This window comes from Lissotriton vulgaris, chromosome 7, assembly GCF_964263255.1.
Source record: "Lissotriton vulgaris chromosome 7, aLisVul1.2, whole genome shotgun sequence".
Taxonomy (NCBI): domain Eukaryota; kingdom Metazoa; phylum Chordata; class Amphibia; order Caudata; family Salamandridae; genus Lissotriton; species Lissotriton vulgaris.
Window position 1 is genome coordinate 1,390,051,040 of NC_141695.1, and position 23,839 is coordinate 1,390,074,878.

The following is a 23,839-nucleotide window of genomic DNA, read 5'->3' on the forward strand; positions in this document are numbered from 1 at the left end:
CCTTGCAACCGGATTGGTCGGGTAAGCTGAAAAACACCATGCCAGATTGGGCACCAGGTGTCTAGGCGCTTGGAGGACATATTGGGTCTACATCCCTCAGTTTCTGAGGTCCAAGAAATGTTCACCCTCTACCCTAATAGAGAGGTCTTGGCCGATCGTGGCTGAGAGGGGAAGAAGGTAGCAGTGCAAGATGCTTATGGTCCTTCTCTAATAATGGACCAACTTTCTCTCTCTCCTTACCTGTGGTTCTGCCTGGCTACTGTGGCTACCAGTTGTAAGCCTGCAGCCCACAGGGAGTTGGTTTGTTCCTCTCACACATGTAAATGGGTAAGCATTCAAGTGCACACACCTGCCTACGTCCACAGACCCTCGCGCACACACACTTTTGTCAACAAGCTTTTTCGCAATTAAGAGTATCAGGGACCCATGTTGAAATACAAAAGCAGCACACCACGTGACGGCCATCACATAGAGTCCAGCAGCAAATGGGAAACGTTTAACTAGCTGTGGTCCTATTACTTGCGCTCTACCGTGGAACAACTGCTGGATGAGTCCTGCTGGAGAATATTGAACCTACAACAAGTCTGAGGTAAATAAAAATTCCACAGGAATATAATCAAACAGGGACCTACAACCCTTCCGAGCCAGATAGGAGTCGAACCTACAATCTTCTGATCCGTAGTCAGACGCGTTATCCATTGCGCCACTGGCCCTATGTAGACTTACGCATCCTTTTGTCCTTAAGTGGGCTAGAAAGTGTGTGTATGTGTGTGTGAAGGCACAAGGAAACCCATCTGACCTCCTGGAAGTCTGTTCTGTGAGGTTTTCCCAAGTTTTACAAAGGACTTTAGGAGAAGGAAGCACCTAAAAGCTAGGCGAAATGGTCCTAGATCCAAGGAAATCTTTTAGATCAGGCTCAGTTTCTTAAATAGTTTGCATTAACATAATCAGTTCCAGGTCTGTGTGGGGCTGAGCTTGAGAACTCCTTAGTAAGTAGGCGTTTACAACAATAAGGGGTTTAATATTACAACACAGGTGAACATTCAGACACATTATCATAAGCTCACCTTGTCCAGGGACCCAAGCATGCTGCCTTTCCACTCTCAGAGCCCTTCACCTAACCTACTGTGCAGCTGTTTCACCTTTAATATCACTGTTCCACAGGCAGCGTGACGTCACAATGCTCCTTGTCTGTAGCCCGACCCAGGAGCCTTTGCAAACCTGGTATAATCTACATACTTACGGTGTGTTTAGTCTTGGACCACAAATGCAGTGAAGAATAATGGATTGCTACTCTTCATACATTTTTGACCATTGGCTCAGATTTGAATGCGTACTGGCCATCTGAGCATCTCTGCCAGGCCACCCTATGTCTAGAGACTGTAGATTTAGAGAGTTTATAAACATTGTCAGTTCATCAATAAAGTGTGCTCGCTTCGGCAGCACATATACTAAAATTGGAACGATACAGAGAAGATTAGCATGGCCCCTGCGCAAGGATGACACGCAAATTCGTGAAGCGTTCCATATTTTTAACAGCTTTCAGGAGAGAAATCTTTTTTGTTTTCAAGACTAATTGAAAAAATAAAGCAGGTCCCAGTGCTGTCCCCGTAATATGTATTTTTCAATTAGTCTCTCCTCAACATTTTTAATGTATTTGCTTTGCAGTAAAGAAGGTGCGCTCTATGTTCAGCTGCATTTAGCAAGGAAGCCTGCAGGACTTCTGGGACTTTTCTTTCTCTTTTTTAGCCTCACTGTCATTATTCTTCACCACCCCCAAATCTATACTGCTGCAGTGTTGTGTTGCTTTGTGGGAAGCAGGACAAAGAGAAGGGCAGGGCCTATGCAAATGAAGGCCTCAGGGATGTCTGGGAGTGCCTTTTTAGCAGTATTGTTAAAGTCCACCTTGCAACCGGATTGGTCGGGTAAGCTGAAAAACACCATGCCAGATTGGGCACCAGGTGTCTAGGCGCTTGGAGGACATATTGGGTCTACATCCCTCAGTTTCTGAGGTCCAAGAAATGTTCACCCTCTACCCTAATAGAGAGGTCTTGGCCGATCGTGGCTGAGAGGGGAAGAAGGTAGCAGTGCAAGATGCTTATGGTCCTTCTCTAATAATGGACCAACTTTCTCTCTCTCCTTACCTGTGGTTCTGCCTGGCTACTGGGGCTACCAGTTGTAAGCCTGCAGCCCACAGGGAGTTGGTTTGTTCCTCTCACACATGTAAATGGGTAAGCATTCAAGTGCACACACCTGCCTACGTCCACAGACCCTCGCGCACACACACTTTTGTCAACAAGCTTTTTCGCAATTAAGAGTATCAGGGACCCATGTTGAAATACAAAAGCAGCACACCACGTGACGGCCATCACATAGAGTCCAGCAGCAAATGGGAAACGTTTAACTAGCTGTGGTCCTATTACTTGCGCTCTACCGTGGAACAACTGCTGGATGAGTCCTGCTGGAGAATATTGAACCTACAACAAGTCTGAGGTAAATAAAAATTCCACAGGAATATAATCAAACAGGGACCTACAACCCTTCCGAGCCAGATAGGAGTCGAACCTACAATCTTCTGATCCGTAGTCAGACGCGTTATCCATTGCGCCACTGGCCCTATGTAGACTTACGCATCCTTTTGTCCTTAAGTGGGCTAGAAAGTGTGTGTATGTGTGTGTGAAGGCACAAGGAAACCCATCTGACCTCCTGGAAGTCTGTTCTGTGAGGTTTTCCCAAGTTTTACAAAGGACTTTAGGAGAAGGAAGCACCTAAAAGCTAGGCGAAATGGTCCTAGATCCAAGGAAATCTTTCAGATCAGGCTCAGTTTCTTAAATAGTTTGCATTAACATAATCAGTTCCAGGTCTGTGTGGGGCTGAGCTTGAGAACTCCTTAGTAAGTAGGCGTTTACAACAATAAGGGGTTTAATATTACAACACAGGTGAACATTCAGACACATTATCATACGCTCACCTTGTCCAGGGACCCAAGCATGCTGCCTTTCCACTCTCAGAGCCCTTCACCTAACCTACTGTGCAGCTGTTTCACCTTTAATATCACTGTTCCACAGGCAGTGTGACGTCACAATGCTCCTTGTCTGTAGCCCGAACCAGGAGCCTTTGCAAACCTGGTATAATCTACATACTTACGGTGTGTTTAGTCTTGGACCACAAATGCAGTGAAGAATAATGGATTGCTACTCTTCATACATTTTTGACCATTGGCTCAGATTTGAATGCGTACTGGCCATCTGAGCATCTCTGCCAGGCCACCCTATGTCTAGAGACTGTAGATTTAGAGAGTTTATAAACATTGTCAGTTCATCAATAAAGTGTGCTCGCTTCGGCAGCACATATACTAAAATTGGAACGATACAGAGAAGATTAGCATGGCCCCTGCGCAAGGATGACACGCAAATTCGTGAAGCGTTCCATATTTTTAACAGCTTTCAGGAGAGAAATCTTTTTTGTTTTCAAGACTAATTGAAAAAATAAAGCAGGTCCCAGTGCTGTCCCCGTAATATGTATTTTTCAATTAGTCTCTCCTCAACATTTTTAATGTATTTGCTTTGCAGTAAAGAAGGTGCGCTCTATGTTCAGCTGCATTTAGCAAGGAAGCCTGCAGGACTTCTGGGACTTTTCTTTCTCTTTTTTAGCCTCACTGTCATTATTCTTCACCACCCCCAAATCTATACTGCTGCAGTGTTGTGTTGCTTTGTGGGAAGCAGGACAAAGAGAAGGGCAGGGCCTATGCAAATGAAGGCCTCAGGGATGTCTGGGAGTGCCTTTTTAGCAGTATTGTTAAAGTCCACCTTGCAACCGGATTGGTCGGGTAAGCTGAAAAACACCATGCCAGATTGGGCACCAGGTGTCTAGGCGCTTGGAGGACATATTGGGTCTACATCCCTCAGTTTCTGAGGTCCAAGAAATGTTCACCCTCTACCCTAATAGAGAGGTCTTGGCCGATCGTGGCTGAGAGGGGAAGCAGGTAGCAGTGCAAGATGCTTATGGTCCTTCTCTAATAATGGACCAACTTTCTCTCTCTCCTTACCTGTGGTTCTGCCTGGCTACTGGGGCTACCAGTTGTAAGCCTGCAGCCCACAGGGAGTTGGTTTGTTCCTCTCACACATGTAAATGGGTAAGCATTCAAGTGCACACACCTGCCTACGTCCACAGACCCTCGCGCACACACACTTTTGTCAACAAGCTTTTTCGCAATTAAGAGTATCAGGGACCCATGTTGAAATACAAAAGCAGCACACCACGTGACGGCCATCACATAGAGTCCAGCAGCAAATGGGAAACGTTTAACTAGCTGTGGTCCTATTACTTGCGCTCTACCGTGGAACAACTGCTGGATGAGTCCTGCTGGAGAATATTGAACCTACAACAAGTCTGAGGTAAATAAAAATTCCACAGGAATATAATCAAACAGGGACCTACAACCCTTCCGAGCCAGATAGGAGTCGAACCTACAATCTTCTGATCCGTAGTCAGACGCGTTATCCATTGCGCCACTGGCCCTATGTAGACTTACGCATCCTTTTGTCCTTAAGTGGGCTAGAAAGTGTGTGTATGTGTGTGTGAAGGCACAAGGAAACCCATCTGACCTCCTGGAAGTCTGTTCTGTGAGGTTTTCCCAAGTTTTACAAAGGACTTTAGGAGAAGGAAGCACCTAAAAGCTAGGCGAAATGGTCCTAGATCCAAGGAAATCTTTCAGATCAGGCTCAGTTTCTTAAATAGTTTGCATTAACATAATCAGTTCCAGGTCTGTGTGGGGCTGAGCTTGAGAACTCCTTAGTAAGTAGGCGTTTACAACAATAAGGGGTTTAATATTACAACACAGGTGAACATTCAGACACATTATCATACGCCACCTTGTCCAGGGACCCAAGCATGCTGCCTTTCCACTCTCAGAGCCCTTCACCTAACCTACTGTGCAGCTGTTTCACCTTTAATATCACTGTTCCACAGGCAGTGTGACGTCACAATGCTCCTTGTCTGTAGCCCGAACCAGGAGCCTTTGCAAACCTGGTATAATCTACATACTTACGGTGTGTTTAGTCTTGGACCACAAATGCAGTGAAGAATAATGGATTGCTACTCTTCATACATTTTTGACCATTGGCTCAGATTTGAATGCGTACTGGCCATCTGAGCATCTCTGCCAGGCCACCCTATGTCTAGAGACTGTAGATTTAGAGAGTTTATAAACATTGTCAGTTCATCAATAAAGTGTGCTCGCTTCGGCAGCACATATACTAAAATTGGAACGATACAGAGAAGATTAGCATGGCCCCTGCGCAAGGATGACACGCAAATTCGTGAAGCGTTCCATATTTTTAACAGCTTTCAGGAGAGAAATCTTTTTTGTTTTCAAGACTAATTGAAAAAATAAAGCAGGTCCCAGTGCTGTCCCCGTAATATGTATTTTTCAATTAGTCTCTCCTCAACATTTTTAATGTATTTGCTTTGCAGTAAAGAAGGTGCGCTCTATGTTCAGCTGCATTTAGCAAGGAAGCCTGCAGGACTTCTGGGACTTTTCTTTCTCTTTTTTAGCCTCACTGTCATTATTCTTCACCACCCCCAAATCTATACTGCTGCAGTGTTGTGTTGCTTTGTGGGAAGCAGGACAAAGAGAAGGGCAGGGCCTATGCAAATGAAGGCCTCAGGGATGTCTGGGAGTGCCTTTTTAGCAGTATTGTTAAAGTCCACCTTGCAACCGGATTGGTCGGGTAAGCTGAAAAACACCATGCCAGATTGGGCACCAGGTGTCTAGGCGCTTGGAGGACATATTAGGTCTACATCCCTCAGTTTCTGAGGTCCAAGAAATGTTCACCCTCTACCCTAATAGAGAGGTCTTGGCCGATCGTGGCTGAGAGGGGAAGAAGGTAGCAGTGCAAGATGCTTATGGTCCTTCTCTAATAATGGACCAACTTTCTCTCTCTCCTTACCTGTGGTTCTGCCTGGCTACTGGGGCTACCAGTTGTAAGCCTGCAGCCCACAGGGAGTTGGTTTGTTCCTCTCACACATGTAAATGGGTAAGCATTCAAGTGCACACACCTGCCTACGTCCACAGACCCTCGCGCACACACACTTTTGTCAACAAGCTTTTTCGCAATTAAGAGTATCAGGGACCCATGTTGAAATACAAAAGCAGCACACCACGTGACGGCCATCACATAGAGTCCAGCAGCAAATGGGAAACGTTTAACTAGCTGTGGTCCTATTACTTGCGCTCTACCGTGGAACAACTGCTGGATGAGTCCTGCTGGAGAATATTGAACCTACAACAAGTCTGAGGTAAATAAAAATTCCACAGGAATATAATCAAACAGGGACCTACAACCCTTCCGAGCCAGATAGGAGTCGAACCTACAATCTTCTGATCCGTAGTCAGACGCGTTATCCATTGCGCCACTGGCCCTATGTAGACTTACGCATCCTTTTGTCCTTAAGTGGGCTAGAAAGTGTGTGTATGTGTGTGTGAAGGCACAAGGAAACCCATCTGACCTCCTGGAAGTCTGTTCTGTGAGGTTTTCCCAAGTTTTACAAAGGACTTTAGGAGAAGGAAGCACCTAAAAGCTAGGCGAAATGGTCCTAGATCCAAGGAAATCTTTTAGATCAGGCTCAGTTTCTTAAATAGTTTGCATTAACATAATCAGTTCCAGGTCTGTGTGGGGCTGAGCTTGAGAACTCCTTAGTAAGTAGGCGTTTACAACAATAAGGGGTTTAATATTACAACACAGGTGAACATTCAGACACATTATCATAAGCTCACCTTGTCCAGGGACCCAAGCATGCTGCCTTTCCACTCTCAGAGCCCTTCACCTAACCTACTGTGCAGCTGTTTCACCTTTAATATCACTGTTCCACAGGCAGCGTGACGTCACAATGCTCCTTGTCTGTAGCCCGACCCAGGAGCCTTTGCAAACCTGGTATAATCTACATACTTACGGTGTGTTTAGTCTTGGACCACAAATGCAGTGAAGAATAATGGATTGCTACTCTTCATACATTTTTGACCATTGGCTCAGATTTGAATGCGTACTGGCCATCTGAGCATCTCTGCCAGGCCACCCTATGTCTAGAGACTGTAGATTTAGAGAGTTTATAAACATTGTCAGTTCATCAATAAAGTGTGCTCGCTTCGGCAGCACATATACTAAAATTGGAACGATACAGAGAAGATTAGCATGGCCCCTGCGCAAGGATGACACGCAAATTCGTGAAGCGTTCCATATTTTTAACAGCTTTCAGGAGAGAAATCTTTTTTGTTTTCAAGACTAATTGAAAAAATAAAGCAGGTCCCAGTGCTGTCCCCGTAATATGTATTTTTCAATTAGTCTCTCCTCAACATTTTTAATGTATTTGCTTTGCAGTAAAGAAGGTGCGCTCTATGTTCAGCTGCATTTAGCAAGGAAGCCTGCAGGACTTCTGGGACTTTTCTTTCTCTTTTTTAGCCTCACTGTCATTATTCTTCACCACCCCCAAATCTATACTGCTGCAGTGTTGTGTTGCTTTGTGGGAAGCAGGACAAAGAGAAGGGCAGGGCCTATGCAAATGAAGGCCTCAGGGATGTCTGGGAGTGCCTTTTTAGCAGTATTGTTAAAGTCCACCTTGCAACCGGATTGGTCGGGTAAGCTGAAAAACACCATGCCAGATTGGGCACCAGGTGTCTAGGCGCTTGGAGGACATATTGGGTCTACATCCCTCAGTTTCTGAGGTCCAAGAAATGTTCACCCTCTACCCTAATAGAGAGGTCTTGGCCGATCGTGGCTGAGAGGGGAAGAAGGTAGCAGTGCAAGATGCTTATGGTCCTTCTCTAATAATGGACCAACTTTCTCTCTCTCCTTACCTGTGGTTCTGCCTGGCTACTGGGGCTACCAGTTGTAAGCCTGCAGCCCACAGGGAGTTGGTTTGTTCCTCTCACACATGTAAATGGGTAAGCATTCAAGTGCACACACCTGCCTACGTCCACAGACCCTCGCGCACACACACTTTTGTCAACAAGCTTTTTCGCAATTAAGAGTATCAGGGACCCATGTTGAAATACAAAAGCAGCACACCACGTGACGGCCATCACATAGAGTCCAGCAGCAAATGGGAAACGTTTAACTAGCTGTGGTCCTATTACTTGCGCTCTACCGTGGAACAACTGCTGGATGAGTCCTGCTGGAGAATATTGAACCTACAACAAGTCTGAGGTAAATAAAAATTCCACAGGAATATAATCAAACAGGGACCTACAACCCTTCCGAGCCAGATAGTAGTCGAACCTACAATCTTCTGATCCGTAGTCAGACGCGTTATCCATTGCGCCACTGGCCCTATGTAGACTTACGCATCCTTTTGTCCTTAAGTGGGCTAGAAAGTGTGTGTATGTGTGTGTGAAGGCACAAGGAAACCCATCTGACCTCCTGGAAGTCTGTTCTGTGAGGTTTTCCCAAGTTTTACAAAGGACTTTAGGAGAAGGAAGCACCTAAAAGCTAGGCGAAATGGTCCTAGATCCAAGGAAATCTTTCAGATCAGGCTCAGTTTCTTAAATAGTTTGCATTAACATAATCAGTTCCAGGTCTGTGTGGGGCTGAGCTTGAGAACTCCTTAGTAAGTAGGCGTTTACAACAATAAGGGGTTTAATATTACAACACAGGTGAACATTCAGACACATTATCATACGCTCACCTTGTCCAGGGACCCAAGCATGCTGCCTTTCCACTCTCAGAGCCCTTCACCTAACCTACTGTGCAGCTGTTTCACCTTTAATATCACTGTTCCACAGGCAGTGTGACGTCACAATGCTCCTTGTCTGTAGCCCGAACCAGGAGCCTTTGCAAACCTGGTATAATCTACATACTTACGGTGTGTTTAGTCTTGGACCACAAATGCAGTGAAGAATAATGGATTGCTACTCTTCATACATTTTTGACCATTGGCTCAGATTTGAATGCGTACTGGCCATCTGAGCATCTCTGCCAGGCCACCCTATGTCTAGAGACTGTAGATTTAGAGAGTTTATAAACATTGTCAGTTCATCAATAAAGTGTGCTCGCTTCGGCAGCACATATACTAAAATTGGAACGATACAGAGAAGATTAGCATGGCCCCTGCGCAAGGATGACACGCAAATTCGTGAAGCGTTCCATATTTTTAACAGCTTTCAGGAGAGAAATCTTTTTTGTTTTCAAGACTAATTGAAAAAATAAAGCAGGTCCCAGTGCTGTCCCCGTAATATGTATTTTTCAATTAGTCTCTCCTCAACATTTTTAATGTATTTGCTTTGCAGTAAAGAAGGTGCGCTCTATGTTCAGCTGCATTTAGCAAGGAAGCCTGCAGGACTTCTGGGACTTTTCTTTCTCTTTTTTAGCCTCACTGTCATTATTCTTCACCACCCCCAAATCTATACTGCTGCAGTGTTGTGTTGCTTTGTGGGAAGCAGGACAAAGAGAAGGGCAGGGCCTATGCAAATGAAGGCCTCAGGGATGTCTGGGAGTGCCTTTTTAGCAGTATTGTTAAAGTCCACCTTGCAACCGGATTGGTCGGGTAAGCTGAAAAACACCATGCCAGATTGGGCACCAGGTGTCTAGGCGCTTGGAGGACATATTAGGTCTACATCCCTCAGTTTCTGAGGTCCAAGAAATGTTCACCCTCTACCCTAATAGAGAGGTCTTGGCCGATCGTGGCTGAGAGGGGAAGAAGGTAGCAGTGCAAGATGCTTATGGTCCTTCTCTAATAATGGACCAACTTTCTCTCTCTCCTTACCTGTGGTTCTGCCTGGCTACTGGGGCTACCAGTTGTAAGCCTGCAGCCCACAGGGAGTTGGTTTGTTCTTCTCACACATGTAAATGGGTAAGCATTCAAGTGCACACACCTGCCTACGTCCACAGACCCTCGCGCACACACACTTTTGTCAACAAGCTTTTTCGCAATTAAGAGTATCAGGGACCCATGTTGAAATACAAAAGCAGCACACCACGTGACGGCCATCACATAGAGTCCAGCAGCAAATGGGAAACGTTTAACTAGCTGTGGTCCTATTACTTGCGCTCTACCGTGGAACAACTGCTGGATGAGTCCTGCTGGAGAATATTGAACCTACAACAAGTCTGAGGTAAATAAAAATTCCACAGGAATATAATCAAACAGGGACCTACAACCCTTCCGAGCCAGATAGGAGTCGAACCTACAATCTTCTGATCCGTAGTCAGACGCGTTATCCATTGCGCCACTGGCCCTATGTAGACTTACGCATCCTTTTGTCCTTAAGTGGGCTAGAAAGTGTGTGTATGTGTGTGTGAAGGCACAAGGAAACCCATCTGACCTCCTGGAAGTCTGTTCTGTGAGGTTTTCCCAAGTTTTACAAAGGACTTTAGGAGAAGGAAGCACCTAAAAGCTAGGCGAAATGGTCCTAGATCCAAGGAAATCTTTTAGATCAGGCTCAGTTTCTTAAATAGTTTGCATTAACATAATCAGTTCCAGGTCTGTGTGGGGCTGAGCTTGAGAACTCCTTAGTAAGTAGGCGTTTACAACAATAAGGGGTTTAATATTACAACACAGGTGAACATTCAGACACATTATCATAAGCTCACCTTGTCCAGGGACCCAAGCATGCTACCTTTCCACTCTCAGAGCCCTTCACCTAACCTACTGTGCAGCTGTTTCACCTTTAATATCACTGTTCCACAGGCAGCGTGACGTCACAATGCTCCTTGTCTGTAGCCCGACCCAGGAGCCTTTGCAAACCTGGTATAATCTACATACTTACGGTGTGTTTAGTCTTGGACCACAAATGCAGTGAAGAATAATGGATTGCTACTCTTCATACATTTTTGACCATTGGCTCAGATTTGAATGCGTACTGGCCATCTGAGCATCTCTGCCAGGCCACCCTATGTCTAGAGACTGTAGATTTAGAGAGTTTATAAACATTGTCAGTTCATCAATAAAGTGTGCTCGCTTCGGCAGCACATATACTAAAATTGGAACGATACAGAGAAGATTAGCATGGCCCCTGCGCAAGGATGACACGCAAATTCGTGAAGCGTTCCATATTTTTAACAGCTTTCAGGAGAGAAATCTTTTTTGTTTTCAAGACTAATTGAAAAAATAAAGCAGGTCCCAGTGCTGTCCCCGTAATATGTATTTTTCAATTAGTCTCTCCTCAACATTTTTAATGTATTTGCTTTGCAGTAAAGAAGGTGCGCTCTATGTTCAGCTGCATTTAGCAAGGAAGCCTGCAGGACTTCTGGGACTTTTCTTTCTCTTTTTTAGCCTCACTGTCATTATTCTTCACCACCCCCAAATCTATACTGCTGCAGTGTTGTGTTGCTTTGTGGGAAGCAGGACAAAGAGAAGGGCAGGGCCTATGCAAATGAAGGCCTCAGGGATGTCTGGGAGTGCCTTTTTAGCAGTATTGTTAAAGTCCACCTTGCAACCGGATTGGTCGGGTAAGCTGAAAAACACCATGCCAGATTGGGCACCAGGTGTCTAGGCGCTTGGAGGACATATTGGGTCTACATCCCTCAGTTTCTGAGGTCCAAGAAATGTTCACCCTCTACCCTAATAGAGAGGTCTTGGCCGATCGTGGCTGAGAGGGGAAGAAGGTAGCAGTGCAAGATGCTTATGGTCCTTCTCTAATAATGGACCAACTTTCTCTCTCTCCTTACCTGTGGTTCTGCCTGGCTACTGGGGCTACCAGTTGTAAGCCTGCAGCCCACAGGGAGTTGGTTTGTTCCTCTCACACATGTAAATGGGTAAGCATTCAAGTGCACACACCTGCCTACGTCCACAGACCCTCGCGCACACACACTTTTGTCAACAAGCTTTTTCGCAATTAAGAGTATCAGGGACCCATGTTGAAATACAAAAGCAGCACACCACGTGACGGCCATCACATAGAGTCCAGCAGCAAATGGGAAACGTTTAACTAGCTGTGGTCCTATTACTTGAGCTCTACCGTGGAACAACTGCTGGATGAGTCCTGCTGGAGAATATTGAACCTACAACAAGTCTGAGGTAAATAAAAATTCCACAGGAATATAATCAAACAGGGACCTACAACCCTTCCGAGCCAGATAGGAGTCGAACCTACAATCTTCTGATCCGTAGTCAGACGCGTTATCCATTGCGCCACTGGCCCTATGTAGACTTACGCATCCTTTTGTCCTTAAGTGGGCTAGAAAGTGTGTGTATGTGTGTGTGAAGGCACAAGGAAACCCATCTGACCTCCTGGAAGTCTGTTCTGTGAGGTTTTCCCAAGTTTTACAAAGGACTTTAGGAGAAGGAAGCACCTAAAAGCTAGGCGAAATGGTCCTAGATCCAAGGAAATCTTTCAGATCAGGCTCAGTTTCTTAAATAGTTTGCATTAACATAATCAGTTCCAGGTCTGTGTGGGGCTGAGCTTGAGAACTCCTTAGTAAGTAGGCGTTTACAACAATAAGGGGTTTAATATTACAACACAGGTGAACATTCAGACACATTATCATACGCTCACCTTGTCCAGGGACCCAAGCATGCTGCCTTTCCACTCTCAGAGCCCTTCACCTAACCTACTGTGCAGCTGTTTCACCTTTAATATCACTGTTCCACAGGCAGTGTGACGTCACAATGCTCCTTGTCTGTAGCCCGAACCAGGAGCCTTTGCAAACCTGGTATAATCTACATACTTACGGTGTGTTTAGTCTTGGACCACAAATGCAGTGAAGAATAATGGATTGCTACTCTTCATACATTTTTTACCATTGGCTCAGATTTGAATGCGTACTGGCCATCTGAGCATCTCTGCCAGGCCACCCTATGTCTAGAGACTGTAGATTTAGAGAGTTTATAAACATTGTCAGTTCATCAATAAAGTGTGCTTGCTTCGGCAGCACATATACTAAAATTGGAACGATACAGAGAAGATTAGCATGGCCCCTGCGCAAGGATGACACGCAAATTTGTGAAGCGTTCCATATTTTTAACAGCTTTCAGGAGAGAAATCTTTTTTGTTTTCAAGACTAATTGAAAAAATAAAGCAGGTCCCAGTGCTGTCCCCGTAATATGTATTTTTCAATTAGTCTCTCCTCAACATTTTTAATGTATTTGCTTTGCAGTAAAGAAGGTGCGCTCTATGTTCAGCTGCATTTAGCAAGGAAGCCTGCAGGACTTCTGGGACTTTTCTTTCTCTTTTTTAGCCTCACTGTCATTATTCTTCACCACCCCCAAATCTATACTGCTGCAGTGTTGTGTTGCTTTGTGGGAAGCAGGACAAAGAGAAGGGCAGGGCCTATGCAAATGAAGGCCTCAGGGATGTCTGGGAGTGCCTTTTTAGCAGTATTGTTAAAGTCCACCTTGCAACCGGATTGGTCGGGTAAGCTGAAAAACACCATGCCAGATTGGGCACCAGGTGTCTAGGCGCTTGGAGGACATATTGGGTCTACATCCCTCAGTTTCTGAGGTCCAAGAAATGTTCACCCTCTACCCTAATAGAGAGGTCTTGGCCGATCGTGGCTGAGAGGGGAAGAAGGTAGCAGTGCAAGATGCTTATGGTCCTTCTCTAATAATGGACCAACTTTCTCTCTCTCCTTACCTGTGGTTCTGCCTGGCTACTGGGGCTACCAGTTGTAAGCCTGCAGCCCACAGGGAGTTGGTTTGTTCCTCTCACACATGTAAATGGGTAAGCATTCAAGTGCACACACCTGCCTACGTCCACAGACCCTCGCGCACACACACTTTTGTCAACAAGCTTTTTCATAATTAAGAGTATCAGGGACCCATGTTGAAATACAAAAGCAGCACACCACGTGACGGCCATCACATAGAGTCCAGCAGCAAATGGGAAACGTTTAACTAGCTGTGGTCCTATTACTTGCGCTCTACCGTGGAACAACTGCTGGATGAGTCCTGCTGGAGAATATTGAACCTACAACAAGTCTGAGGTAAATAAAAATTCCACAGGAATATAATCAAACAGGGACCTACAACCCTTCCAAGCCAGATAGGAGTCGAACCTACAATCTTCTGATCCGTAGTCAGACGCGTTATCCATTGCGCCACTGGCCCTATGTAGACTTACGCATCCTTTTGTCCTTAAGTGGGCTAGAAAGTGTGTGTATGTGTGTGTGAAGGCACAAGGAAACCCATCTGACCTCCTGGAAGTCTGTTCTGTGAGGTTTTCCCAAGTTTTACAAAGGACTTTAGGAGAAGGAAGCACCTAAAAGCTAGGCGAAATGGTCCTAGATCCAAGGAAATCTTTTAGATCAGGCTCAGTTTCTTAAATAGTTTGCATTAACATAATCAGTTCCAGGTCTGTGTGGGGCTGAGCTTGAGAACTCCTTAGTAAGTAGGCGTTTACAACAATAAGGGGTTTAATATTACAACACAGGTGAACATTCAGACACATTATCATAAGCTCACCTTGTCCAGGGACCCAAGCATGCTGCCTTTCCACTCTCAGAGCCCTTCACCTAACCTACTGTGCAGCTGTTTCACCTTTAATATCACTGTTCCACAGGCAGCGTGACGTCACAATGCTCCTTGTCTGTAGCCCGACCCAGGAGCCTTTGCAAACCTGGTATAATCTACATACTTACGGTGTGTTTAGTCTTGGACCACAAATGCAGTGAAGAATAATGGATTGCTACTCTTCATACATTTTTGACCATTGGCTCAGATTTGAATGCGTACTGGCCATCTGAGCATCTCTGCCAGGCCACCCTATGTCTAGAGACTGTAGATTTAGAGAGTTTATAAACATTGTCAGTTCATCAATAAAGTGTGCTCGCTTCGGCAGCACATATACTAAAATTGGAACGATACAGAGAAGATTAGCATGGCCCCTGCGCAAGGATGACACGCAAATTCGTGAAGCGTTCCATATTTTTAACAGCTTTCAGGAGAGAAATCTTTTTTGTTTTCAAGACTAATTGAAAAAATAAAGCAGGTCCCAGTGCTGTCCCCGTAATATGTATTTTTCAATTAGTCTCTCCTCAACATTTTTAATGTATTTGCTTTGCAGTAAAGAAGGTGCGCTCTATGTTCAGCTGCATTTAGCAAGGAAGCCTGCAGGACTTCTGGGACTTTTCTTTCTCTTTTTTAGCCTCACTGTCATTATTCTTCACCACCCCCAAATCTATACTGCTGCAGTGTTGTGTTGCTTTGTGGGAAGCAGGACAAAGAGAAGGGCAGGGCCTATGCAAATGAAGGCCTCAGGGATGTCTGGGAGTGCCTTTTTAGCAGTATTGTTAAAGTCCACCTTGCAACCGGATTGGTCGGGTAAGCTGAAAAACACCATGCCAGATTGGGCACCAGGTGTCTAGGCGCTTGGAGGACATATTGGGTCTACATCCCTCAGTTTCTGAGGTCCAAGAAATGTTCACCCTCTACCCTAATAGAGAGGTCTTGGCCGATCGTGGCTGAGAGGGGAAGCAGGTAGCAGTGCAAGATGCTTATGGTCCTTCTCTAATAATGGACCAACTTTCTCTCTCTCCTTACCTGTGGTTCTGCCTGGCTACTGGGGCTACCAGTTGTAAGCCTGCAGCCCACAGGGAGTTGGTTTGTTCCTCTCACACATGTAAATGGGTAAGCATTCAAGTGCACACACCTGCCTACGTCCACAGACCCTCGCGCACACACACTTTTGTCAACAAGCTTTTTCGCAATTAAGAGTATCAGGGACCCATGTTGAAATACAAAAGCAGCACACCACGTGACGGCCATCACATAGAGTCCAGCAGCAAATGGGAAACGTTTAACTAGCTGTGGTCCTATTACTTGCGCTCTACCGTGGAACAACTGCTGGATGAGTCCTGCTGGAGAATATTGAACCTACAACAAGTCTGAGGTAAATAAAAATTCCACAGGAATATAATCAAACAGGGACCTACAACCCTTCCGAGCCAGATAGGAGTCGAACCTACAATCTTCTGATCCGTAGTCAGACGCGTTATCCATTGCGCCACTGGCCCTATGTAGACTTACGCATCCTTTTGTCCTTAAGTGGGCTAGAAAGTGTGTGTATGTGTGTGTGAAGGCACAAGGAAACCCATCTGACCTCCTGGAAGTCTGTTCTGTGAGGTTTTCCCAAGTTTTACAAAGGACTTTAGGAGAAGGAAGCACCTAAAAGGTAGGCGAAATGGTCCTAGATCCAAGGAAATCTTTCAGATCAGGCTCAGTTTCTTAAATAGTTTGCATTAACATAATCAGTTCCAGGTCTGTGTGGGGCTGAGCTTGAGAACTCCTTAGTAAGTAGGCGTTTACAACAATAAGGGGTTTAATATTACAACACAGGTGAACATTCAGACACATTATCATACGCTCACCTTGTCCAGGGACCCAAGCATGCTGCCTTTCCACTCTCAGAGCCCTTCACCTAACCTACTGTGCAGCTGTTTCACCTTTAATATCACTGTTCCACAGGCAGTGTGACGTCACAATGCTCCTTGTCTGTAGCCCGAACCAGGAGCCTTTGCAAACCTGGTATAATCTACATACTTACGGTGTGTTTAGTCTTGGACCACAAATGCAGTGAAGAATAATGGATTGCTACTCTTCATACATTTTTGACCATTGGCTCAGATTTGAATGCGTACTGGCCATCTGAGCATCTCTGCCAGGCCACCCTATGTCTAGAGACTGTAGATTTAGAGAGTTTATAAACATTGTCAGTTCATCAATAAAGTGTGCTCGCTTCGGCAGCACATATACTAAAATTGGAACGATACAGAGAAGATTAGCATGGCCCCTGCGCAAGGATGACACGCAAATTCGTGAAGCGTTCCATATTTTTAACAGCTTTCAGGAGAGAAATCTTTTTTGTTTTCAAGACTAATTGAAAAAATAAAGCAGGTCCCAGTGCTGTCCCCGTAATATGTATTTTTCAATTAGTCTCTCCTCAACATTTTTAATGTATTTGCTTTGCAGTAAAGAAGGTGCGCTCTATGTTCAGCTGCATTTAGCAAGGAAGCCTGCAGGACTTCTGGGACTTTTCTTTCTCTTTTTTAGCCTCACTGTCATTATTCTTCACCACCCCCAAATCTATACTGCTGCAGTGTTGTGTTGCTTTGTGGGAAGCAGGACAAAGAGAAGGGCAGGGCCTATGCAAATGAAGGCCTCAGGGATGTCTGGGAGTGCCTTTTTAGCAGTATTGTTAAAGTCCACCTTGCAACCGGATTGGTCGGGTAAGCTGAAAAACACCATGCCAGATTGGGCACCAGGTGTCTAGGCGCTTGGAGGACATATTGGGTCTACATCCCTCAGTTTCTGAGGTCCAAGAAATGTTCACCCTCTACCCTAATAGAGAGGTCTTGGCTGATCGTGGCTGAGAGGGGAAGAAGGTAGCAGTGCAAGATGCTTATGGTCCTTCTCTAATAATAGACCAACTTTCTCTCTCTCCTTACCTGTGGTTCTGCCTGGCTACTGGGGCTACCAGTTGTAAGCCTGCAGCCCACAGGGAGTTGGTTTGTTCCTCTCACACATGTAAATGGGTAAGCATTCAAGTGCACACACCTGCCAAGTCCACAGACCCTCGCGCACACACACTTTTGTCAACAAGCTTTTTCGCAATTAAGAGTATCAGGGACCCATGTTGAAATACAAAAGCAGCACACCACGTGACGGCCATCACATAGAGTCCAGCAGCAAATGGGAAACGTTTAACTAGCTGTGGTCCTATTACTTGCGCTCTACCGTGGAACAACTGCTGGATGAGTCCTGCTGGAGAATATTGAACCTACAACAAGTCTGAGGTAAATAAAAATTCCACAGGAATATAATCAAACAGGGACCTACAACCCTTCCGAGCCAGATAGGAGTCGAACCTACAATCTTCTGATCCGTAGTCAGACGCGTTATCCATTGCGCCACTGGCCCTATGTAGACTTACGCATCCTTTTGTCCTTAAGTGGGCTAGAAAGTGTGTGTATGTGTGTGTGAAGGCACAAGGAAACCCATCTGACCTCCTGGAAGTCTGTTCTGTGAGGTTTTCCCAAGTTTTACAAAGGACTTTAGGAGAAGGAAGCACCTAAAAGCTAGGCGAAATGGTCCTAGATCCAAGGAAATCTTTCAGATCAGGCTCAGTTTCTTAAATAGTTTGCATTAACATAATCAGTTCCAGGTCTGTGTGGGGCTGAGCTTGAGAACTCCTTAGTAAGTAGGCGTTTACAACAATAAGGGGTTTAATATTACAACACAGGTGAACATTCAGACACATTATCATACGCTCACCTTGTCCAGGGACCCAAGCATGCTGCCTTTCCACTCTCAGAGCCCTTCACCTAACCTACTGTGCAGCTGTTTCACCTTTAATATCACTGTTCCACAGGCAGTGTGACGTCACAATGCTCCTTGTCTGTAGCCCGAACCAGGAGCCTTTGCAAACCTGGTATAATCTACATACTTACGGTGTGTTTAGTCTTCGACCACAAATGCAGTGAAGAATAATGGATTGCTACTCTTCATACATTTTTGACCATTGGCTCAGATTTGAATGCGTACTGGCCATCTGAGCATCTCTGCCAGGCCACCCTATGTCTAGAGACTGTAGATTTAGAGAGTTTATAAAGATTGTCAGTTCATCAATAAAGTGTGCTCGCTTCGGCAGCACATATACTAAAATTGGAACGATACAGAGAAGATTAGCATGGCCCCTGCGCAAGGATGACACGCAAATTCGTGAAGCGTTCCATATTTTTAACAGCTTTCAGGAGAGAAATCTTTTTTGTTTTCAAGACTAATTGAAAAAATAAAGCAGGTCCCAGTGCTGTCCCCGTAATATGTATTTTTCAATTAGTCTCTCCTCAACATTTTTAATGTATTTGCTTTGCAGTAAAGAAGGTGCGCTCTATGTTCAGCTGCATTTAGCAAGGAAGCCTGCAGGACTTCTGGGACTTTTCTTTCTCTTTTTTAGCCTCACTGTCATTATTCTTCACCACCCCCAAATCTATACTGCTGCAGTGTTGTGTTGCTTTGTGGGAAGCAGGACAAAGAGAAGGGCAGGGCCTATGCAAATGAAGGCCTCAGGGATGTCTGGGAGTGCCTTTTTAGCAGTATTGTTAAAGTCCACCTTGCAACCGGATTGGTCGGGTAAGCTGAAAAACACCATGCCAGATTGGGCACCAGGTGTCTAGGCGCTTGGAGGACATATTGGGTCTACATCCCTCAGTTTCTGAGGTCCAAGAAATGTTCACCCTCTACCCTAATAGAGAGGTCTTGGCCGATCGTGGCTGAGAGGGGAAGAAGGTAGCAGTGCAAGATGCTTATGGTCCTTCTCTAATAATGGACCAACTTTCTCTCTCTCCTTACCTGTGGTTCTGCCTGGCTACTGGGGCTACCAGTTGTAAGCCTGCAGCCCACAGGGAGTTGGTTTGTTCCTCTCACACATGTAAATGGGTAAGCATTCAAGTGCACACACCTGCCTACGTCCACAGACCCTCGCGCACACACACTTTTGTCAACAAGCTTTTTCACAATTAAGAGTATCAGGGACCCATGTTGAAATACAAAAGCAGCACACCACGTGACGGCCATCACATAGTCCAGCAGCAAATGGGAAACGTTTAACTAGCTGTGGTCCTATTACTTGCGCTCTACCGTGGAACAACTGCTGGATGAGTCCTGCTGGAGAATATTGAACCTACAACAAGTCTGAGGTAAATAAAAATTCCACAGGAATATAATCAAACAGGGACCTACAACCCTTCCGAGCCAGATAGGAGTCGAACCTACAATCTTCTGATCCGTAGTCAGACGCGTTATCCATTGCGCCACTGGCCCTATGTAGACTTACGCATCCTTTTGTCCTTAAGTGGGCTAGAAAGTGTGTGTATGTGTGTGTGAAGGCACAAGGAAACCCATCTGACCTCCTGGAAGTCTGTTCTGTGAGGTTTTCCCAAGTTTTACAAAGGACTTTAGGAGAAGGAAGCACCTAAAAGCTAGGCGAAATGGTCCTAGATCCAAGGAAATCTTTTAGATCAGGCTCAGTTTCTTAAATAGTTTGCATTAACATAATCAGTTCCAGGTCTGTGTGGGGCTGAGCTTGAGAACTCCTTAGTAAGTAGGCGTTTACAACAATAAGGGGTTTAATATTACAACACAGGTGAACATTCAGACACATTATCATAAGCTCACCTTGTCCAGGGACCCAAGCATGCTGCCTTTCCACTCTCAGAGCCCTTCACCTAACCTACTGTGCAGCTGTTTCACCTTTAATATCACTGTTCCACAGGCAGCGTGACGTCACAATGCTCCTTGTCTGTAGCCCGACCCAGGAGCCTTTGCAAACCTGGTATAATCTACATACTTACGGTGTGTTTAGTCTTGGACCACAAATGCAGTGAAGAATAATGGATTGCTACTCTTCATACATTTTTGACCATTGGCTCAGATTTGAATGCGTACTGGCCATCTGAGCATCTCTGCCAGGCCACCCTATGTCTAGAGACTGTAGATTTAGAGAGTTTATAAACATTGTCAGTTCATCAATAAAGTGTGCTCGCTTCGGCAGCACATATACTAAAATTGGAACGATACAGAGAAGATTAGCATGGCCCCTGCGCAAGGATGACACGCAAATTCGTGAAGCGTTCCATATTTTTAACAGCTTTCAGGAGAGAAATCTTTTTTGTTTTCAAGACTAATTGAAAAAATAAAGCAGGTCCCAGTGCTGTCCCCGTAATATGTATTTTTCAATTAGTCTCTCCTCAACATTTTTAATGTATTTGCTTTGCAGTAAAGAAGGTGCGCTCTATGTTCAGCTGCATTTAGCAAGGAAGCCTGCAGGACTTCTGGGACTTTTCTTTCTCTTTTTTAGCCTCACTGTCATTATTCTTCACCACCCCCAAATCTATACTGCTGCAGTGTTGTGTTGCTTTGTGGGAAGCAGGACAAAGAGAAGGGCAGGGCCTATGCAAATGAAGGCCTCAGGGATGTCTGGGAGTGCCTTTTTAGCAGTATTGTTAAAGTCAACCTTGCAACCGGATTGGTCGGGTAAGCTGAAAAACACCATGCCAGATTGGGCACCAGGTGTCTAGGCGCTTGGAGGACATATTGGGTCTACATCCCTCAGTTTCTGAGGTCCAAGAAATGTTCACCCTCTACCCTAATAGAGAGGTCTTGGCCGATCGTGGCTGAGAGGGGAAGAAGGTAGCAGTGCAAGATGCTTATGGTCCTTCTCTAATAATGGACCAACTTTCTCTCTCTCCTTACCTGTGGTTCTGCCTGGCTACTGGGGCTACCAGTTGTAAGCCTGCAGCCCACAGGGAGTTGGTTTGTTCCTCTCACACATGTAAATGGGTAAGCATTCAAGTGCACACACCTGCCTACGTCCACAGACCCTCGCGCACACACACTTTTGTCAACAAGCTTTTTCACAATTAAGAGTATCAGGGACCCATGTTGAAATACAAAAGCAGCACACCACGTGACGGCCATCACATAGTCCAGCAGCAAATGGGAAACGTTTAACTAGCTGTGGTCCTATTACTTGCGCTCTACCGTGGAACAACTGCTGGATGAGTCCTGCTGGAGAATATTGAACCTACAACAAGTCTGAGGTAAATAAAAATTCCACAGGAATATAATCAAACAGGGACCTACAACCCTTCCGAGCCAGATAGGAGTCGAACCTACAATCTTCTGATCCGTAGTCAGACGCGTTATCCATTGCGCCACTGGCCCTATGTAGACTTACGCATCCTTTTGTCCTTAAGTGGGCTAGAAAGTGTGTGTATGTGTGTGTGAAGGCACAAGGAAACCCATCTGACCTCCTGGAAGTCTGTTCTGTGAGGTTTTCCCAAGTTTTACAAAGGACTTTAGGAGAAGGAAGCACCTAAAAGCTAGGCGAAATGGTCCTAGATCCAAGGAAATCTTTTAGATCAGGCTCAGTTTCTTAAATAGTTTGCATTAACATAATCAGTTCCAGGTCTGTGTGGGGCTGAGCTTGAGAACTCCTTAGTAAGTAGGCGTTTACAACAATAAGGGGTTTAATATTACAACACAGGTGAACATTCAGACACATTATCATAAGCTCACCTTGTCCAGGGACCCAAGCATGCTGCCTTTCCACTCTCAGAGCCCTTCACCTAACCTACTGTGCAGCTGTTTCACCTTTAATATCACTGTTCCACAGGCAGCGTGACGTCACAATGCTCCTTGTCTGTAGCCCGACCCAGGAGCCTTTGCAAACCTGGTATAATCTACATACTTACGGTGTGTTTAGTCTTGGACCACAAATGCAGTGAAGAATAATGGATTGCTACTCTTCATACATTTTTGACCATTGGCTCAGATTTGAATGCGTACTGGCCATCTGAGCATCTCTGCCAGGCCACCCTATGTCTAGAGACTGTAGATTTAGAGAGTTTATAAACATTGTCAGTTCATCAATAAAGTGTGCTCGCTTCGGCAGCACATATACTAAAATTGGAACGATACAGAGAAGATTAGCATGGCCCCTGCGCAAGGATGACACGCAAATTCGTGAAGCGTTCCATATTTTTAACAGCTTTCAGGAGAGAAATCTTTTTTGTTTTCAAGACTAATTGAAAAAATAAAGCAGGTCCCAGTGCTGTCCCCGTAATATGTATTTTTCAATTAGTCTCTCCTCAACATTTTTAATGTATTTGCTTTGCAGTAAAGAAGGTGCGCTCTATGTTCAGCTGCATTTAGCAAGGAAGCCTGCAGGACTTCTGGGACTTTTCTTTCTCTTTTTTAGCCTCACTGTCATTATTCTTCACCACCCCCAAATCTATACTGCTGCAGTGTTGTGTTGCTTTGTGGGAAGCAGGACAAAGAGAAGGGCAGGGCCTATGCAAATGAAGGCCTCAGGGATGTCTGGGAGTGCCTTTTTAGCAGTATTGTTAAAGTCAACCTTGCAACCGGATTGGTCGGGTAAGCTGAAAAACACCATGCCAGATTGGGCACCAGGTGTCTAGGCGCTTGGAGGACATATTGGGTCTACATCCCTCAGTTTCTGAGGTCCAAGAAATGTTCACCCTCTACCCTAATAGAGAGGTCTTGGCCGATCGTGGCTGAGAGGGGAAGAAGGTAGCAGTGCAAGATGCTTATGGTCCTTCTCTAATAATGGACCAACTTTCTCTCTCTCCTTACCTGTGGTTCTGCCTGGCTACTGGGGCTACCAGTTGTAATCCTGCAGCCCACAGGGAGTTGGTTTGTTCCTCTCACACATGTAAATGGGTAAGCATTCAAGTGCACACACCTGCCTACGTCCACAGACCCTCGCGCACACACACTTTTGTCAACAAGCTTTTTCGCAATTAACAGTATCAGGGACCCATGTTGAAATACAAAAGCAGCACACCACGTGACGGCCATCACATAGAGTCCAGCAGCAAATGGGAAACGTTTAACTAGCTGTGGTCCTATTACTTGCGCTCTACCGTGGAACAACTGCTGGATGAGTCCTGCTGGAGAATATTGAACCTACAACAAGTCTGAGGTAAATAAAAATTCCACAGGAATATAATCAAACAGGGACCTACAACCCTTCCGAGCCAGATAGGAGTCGAACCTACAATCTTCTGATCCGTAGTCAGACGCGTTATCCATTGCGCCACTGGCCCTATGTAGACTTACGCATCCTTTTGTCCTTAAGTGGGCTAGAAAGTGTGTGTATGTGTGTGTGAAGGCACAAGGAAACCCATCTGACCTCCTGGAAGTCTGTTCTGTGAGGTTTTCCCAAGTTTTACAAAGGACTTTAGGAGAAGGAAGCACCTAAAAGCTAGGCGAAATGGTCCTAGATCCAAGGAAATCTTTTAGATCAGGCTCAGTTTCTTAAATAGTTTGCATTAACATAATCAGTTCCAGGTCTGTGTGGGGCTGAGCTTGAGAACTCCTTAGTAAGTAG

At 45.3% G+C, this 23,839-nt stretch overlaps 23 non-coding genes across 23 annotated transcripts; 12 read left to right on the forward strand and 11 right to left on the reverse strand.

The window, feature by feature from the left end:
* Window positions 1-640: 640 nt before the first annotated feature.
* Window positions 641-713, reverse strand: TRNAR-ACG (transfer RNA arginine (anticodon ACG)). The gene has a single exon. It is a non-coding gene; the product is annotated as a tRNA-Arg (tRNA).
* A 714-nt stretch (window positions 714-1,427) lies between these two features.
* Window positions 1,428-1,534, forward strand: LOC147704680 (U6 spliceosomal RNA). Its single transcript, XR_015297685.1, has one exon. It is a non-coding gene; the product is annotated as a U6 spliceosomal RNA (small nuclear RNA).
* Window positions 1,535-2,544: 1,010 nt separating this feature from the next.
* TRNAR-ACG (transfer RNA arginine (anticodon ACG)) lies at window positions 2,545-2,617 on the reverse strand. Its single transcript has one exon. It is a non-coding gene; the product is annotated as a tRNA-Arg (tRNA).
* Window positions 2,618-3,331: 714 nt separating this feature from the next.
* On the forward strand, window positions 3,332-3,438 carry LOC147704682 (U6 spliceosomal RNA). Its single transcript, XR_015297686.1, has one exon. It is a non-coding gene; the product is annotated as a U6 spliceosomal RNA (small nuclear RNA).
* A 1,010-nt stretch (window positions 3,439-4,448) lies between these two features.
* On the reverse strand, window positions 4,449-4,521 carry TRNAR-ACG (transfer RNA arginine (anticodon ACG)). The gene has a single exon. It is a non-coding gene; the product is annotated as a tRNA-Arg (tRNA).
* A 713-nt stretch (window positions 4,522-5,234) lies between these two features.
* LOC147704684 (U6 spliceosomal RNA) lies at window positions 5,235-5,341 on the forward strand. Its single transcript, XR_015297687.1, has one exon. It is a non-coding gene; the product is annotated as a U6 spliceosomal RNA (small nuclear RNA).
* Window positions 5,342-6,351: 1,010 nt separating this feature from the next.
* On the reverse strand, window positions 6,352-6,424 carry TRNAR-ACG (transfer RNA arginine (anticodon ACG)). Its single transcript has one exon. It is a non-coding gene; the product is annotated as a tRNA-Arg (tRNA).
* A 714-nt stretch (window positions 6,425-7,138) lies between these two features.
* LOC147704686 (U6 spliceosomal RNA) lies at window positions 7,139-7,245 on the forward strand. The gene has a single exon (XR_015297688.1). It is a non-coding gene; the product is annotated as a U6 spliceosomal RNA (small nuclear RNA).
* A 1,797-nt stretch (window positions 7,246-9,042) lies between these two features.
* LOC147704687 (U6 spliceosomal RNA) lies at window positions 9,043-9,149 on the forward strand. Its single transcript, XR_015297690.1, has one exon. It is a non-coding gene; the product is annotated as a U6 spliceosomal RNA (small nuclear RNA).
* Window positions 9,150-10,159: 1,010 nt separating this feature from the next.
* Window positions 10,160-10,232, reverse strand: TRNAR-ACG (transfer RNA arginine (anticodon ACG)). The gene has a single exon. It is a non-coding gene; the product is annotated as a tRNA-Arg (tRNA).
* Window positions 10,233-10,946: 714 nt separating this feature from the next.
* LOC147704689 (U6 spliceosomal RNA) lies at window positions 10,947-11,053 on the forward strand. Its single transcript, XR_015297691.1, has one exon. It is a non-coding gene; the product is annotated as a U6 spliceosomal RNA (small nuclear RNA).
* A 1,010-nt stretch (window positions 11,054-12,063) lies between these two features.
* Window positions 12,064-12,136, reverse strand: TRNAR-ACG (transfer RNA arginine (anticodon ACG)). Its single transcript has one exon. It is a non-coding gene; the product is annotated as a tRNA-Arg (tRNA).
* Window positions 12,137-12,850: 714 nt separating this feature from the next.
* LOC147704691 (U6 spliceosomal RNA) lies at window positions 12,851-12,957 on the forward strand. The gene has a single exon (XR_015298274.1). It is a non-coding gene; the product is annotated as a U6 spliceosomal RNA (small nuclear RNA).
* Window positions 12,958-14,754: 1,797 nt separating this feature from the next.
* LOC147704692 (U6 spliceosomal RNA) lies at window positions 14,755-14,861 on the forward strand. The gene has a single exon (XR_015297692.1). It is a non-coding gene; the product is annotated as a U6 spliceosomal RNA (small nuclear RNA).
* Window positions 14,862-15,871: 1,010 nt separating this feature from the next.
* Window positions 15,872-15,944, reverse strand: TRNAR-ACG (transfer RNA arginine (anticodon ACG)). The gene has a single exon. It is a non-coding gene; the product is annotated as a tRNA-Arg (tRNA).
* A 714-nt stretch (window positions 15,945-16,658) lies between these two features.
* On the forward strand, window positions 16,659-16,765 carry LOC147704694 (U6 spliceosomal RNA). Its single transcript, XR_015297693.1, has one exon. It is a non-coding gene; the product is annotated as a U6 spliceosomal RNA (small nuclear RNA).
* Window positions 16,766-17,774: 1,009 nt separating this feature from the next.
* TRNAR-ACG (transfer RNA arginine (anticodon ACG)) lies at window positions 17,775-17,847 on the reverse strand. Its single transcript has one exon. It is a non-coding gene; the product is annotated as a tRNA-Arg (tRNA).
* Window positions 17,848-18,561: 714 nt separating this feature from the next.
* LOC147704696 (U6 spliceosomal RNA) lies at window positions 18,562-18,668 on the forward strand. Its single transcript, XR_015297694.1, has one exon. It is a non-coding gene; the product is annotated as a U6 spliceosomal RNA (small nuclear RNA).
* Window positions 18,669-19,676: 1,008 nt separating this feature from the next.
* Window positions 19,677-19,749, reverse strand: TRNAR-ACG (transfer RNA arginine (anticodon ACG)). The gene has a single exon. It is a non-coding gene; the product is annotated as a tRNA-Arg (tRNA).
* Window positions 19,750-20,463: 714 nt separating this feature from the next.
* LOC147704698 (U6 spliceosomal RNA) lies at window positions 20,464-20,570 on the forward strand. Its single transcript, XR_015297695.1, has one exon. It is a non-coding gene; the product is annotated as a U6 spliceosomal RNA (small nuclear RNA).
* A 1,008-nt stretch (window positions 20,571-21,578) lies between these two features.
* TRNAR-ACG (transfer RNA arginine (anticodon ACG)) lies at window positions 21,579-21,651 on the reverse strand. Its single transcript has one exon. It is a non-coding gene; the product is annotated as a tRNA-Arg (tRNA).
* Window positions 21,652-22,365: 714 nt separating this feature from the next.
* On the forward strand, window positions 22,366-22,472 carry LOC147704700 (U6 spliceosomal RNA). The gene has a single exon (XR_015297696.1). It is a non-coding gene; the product is annotated as a U6 spliceosomal RNA (small nuclear RNA).
* Window positions 22,473-23,482: 1,010 nt separating this feature from the next.
* On the reverse strand, window positions 23,483-23,555 carry TRNAR-ACG (transfer RNA arginine (anticodon ACG)). Its single transcript has one exon. It is a non-coding gene; the product is annotated as a tRNA-Arg (tRNA).
* Window positions 23,556-23,839: the final 284 nt, after the last annotated feature.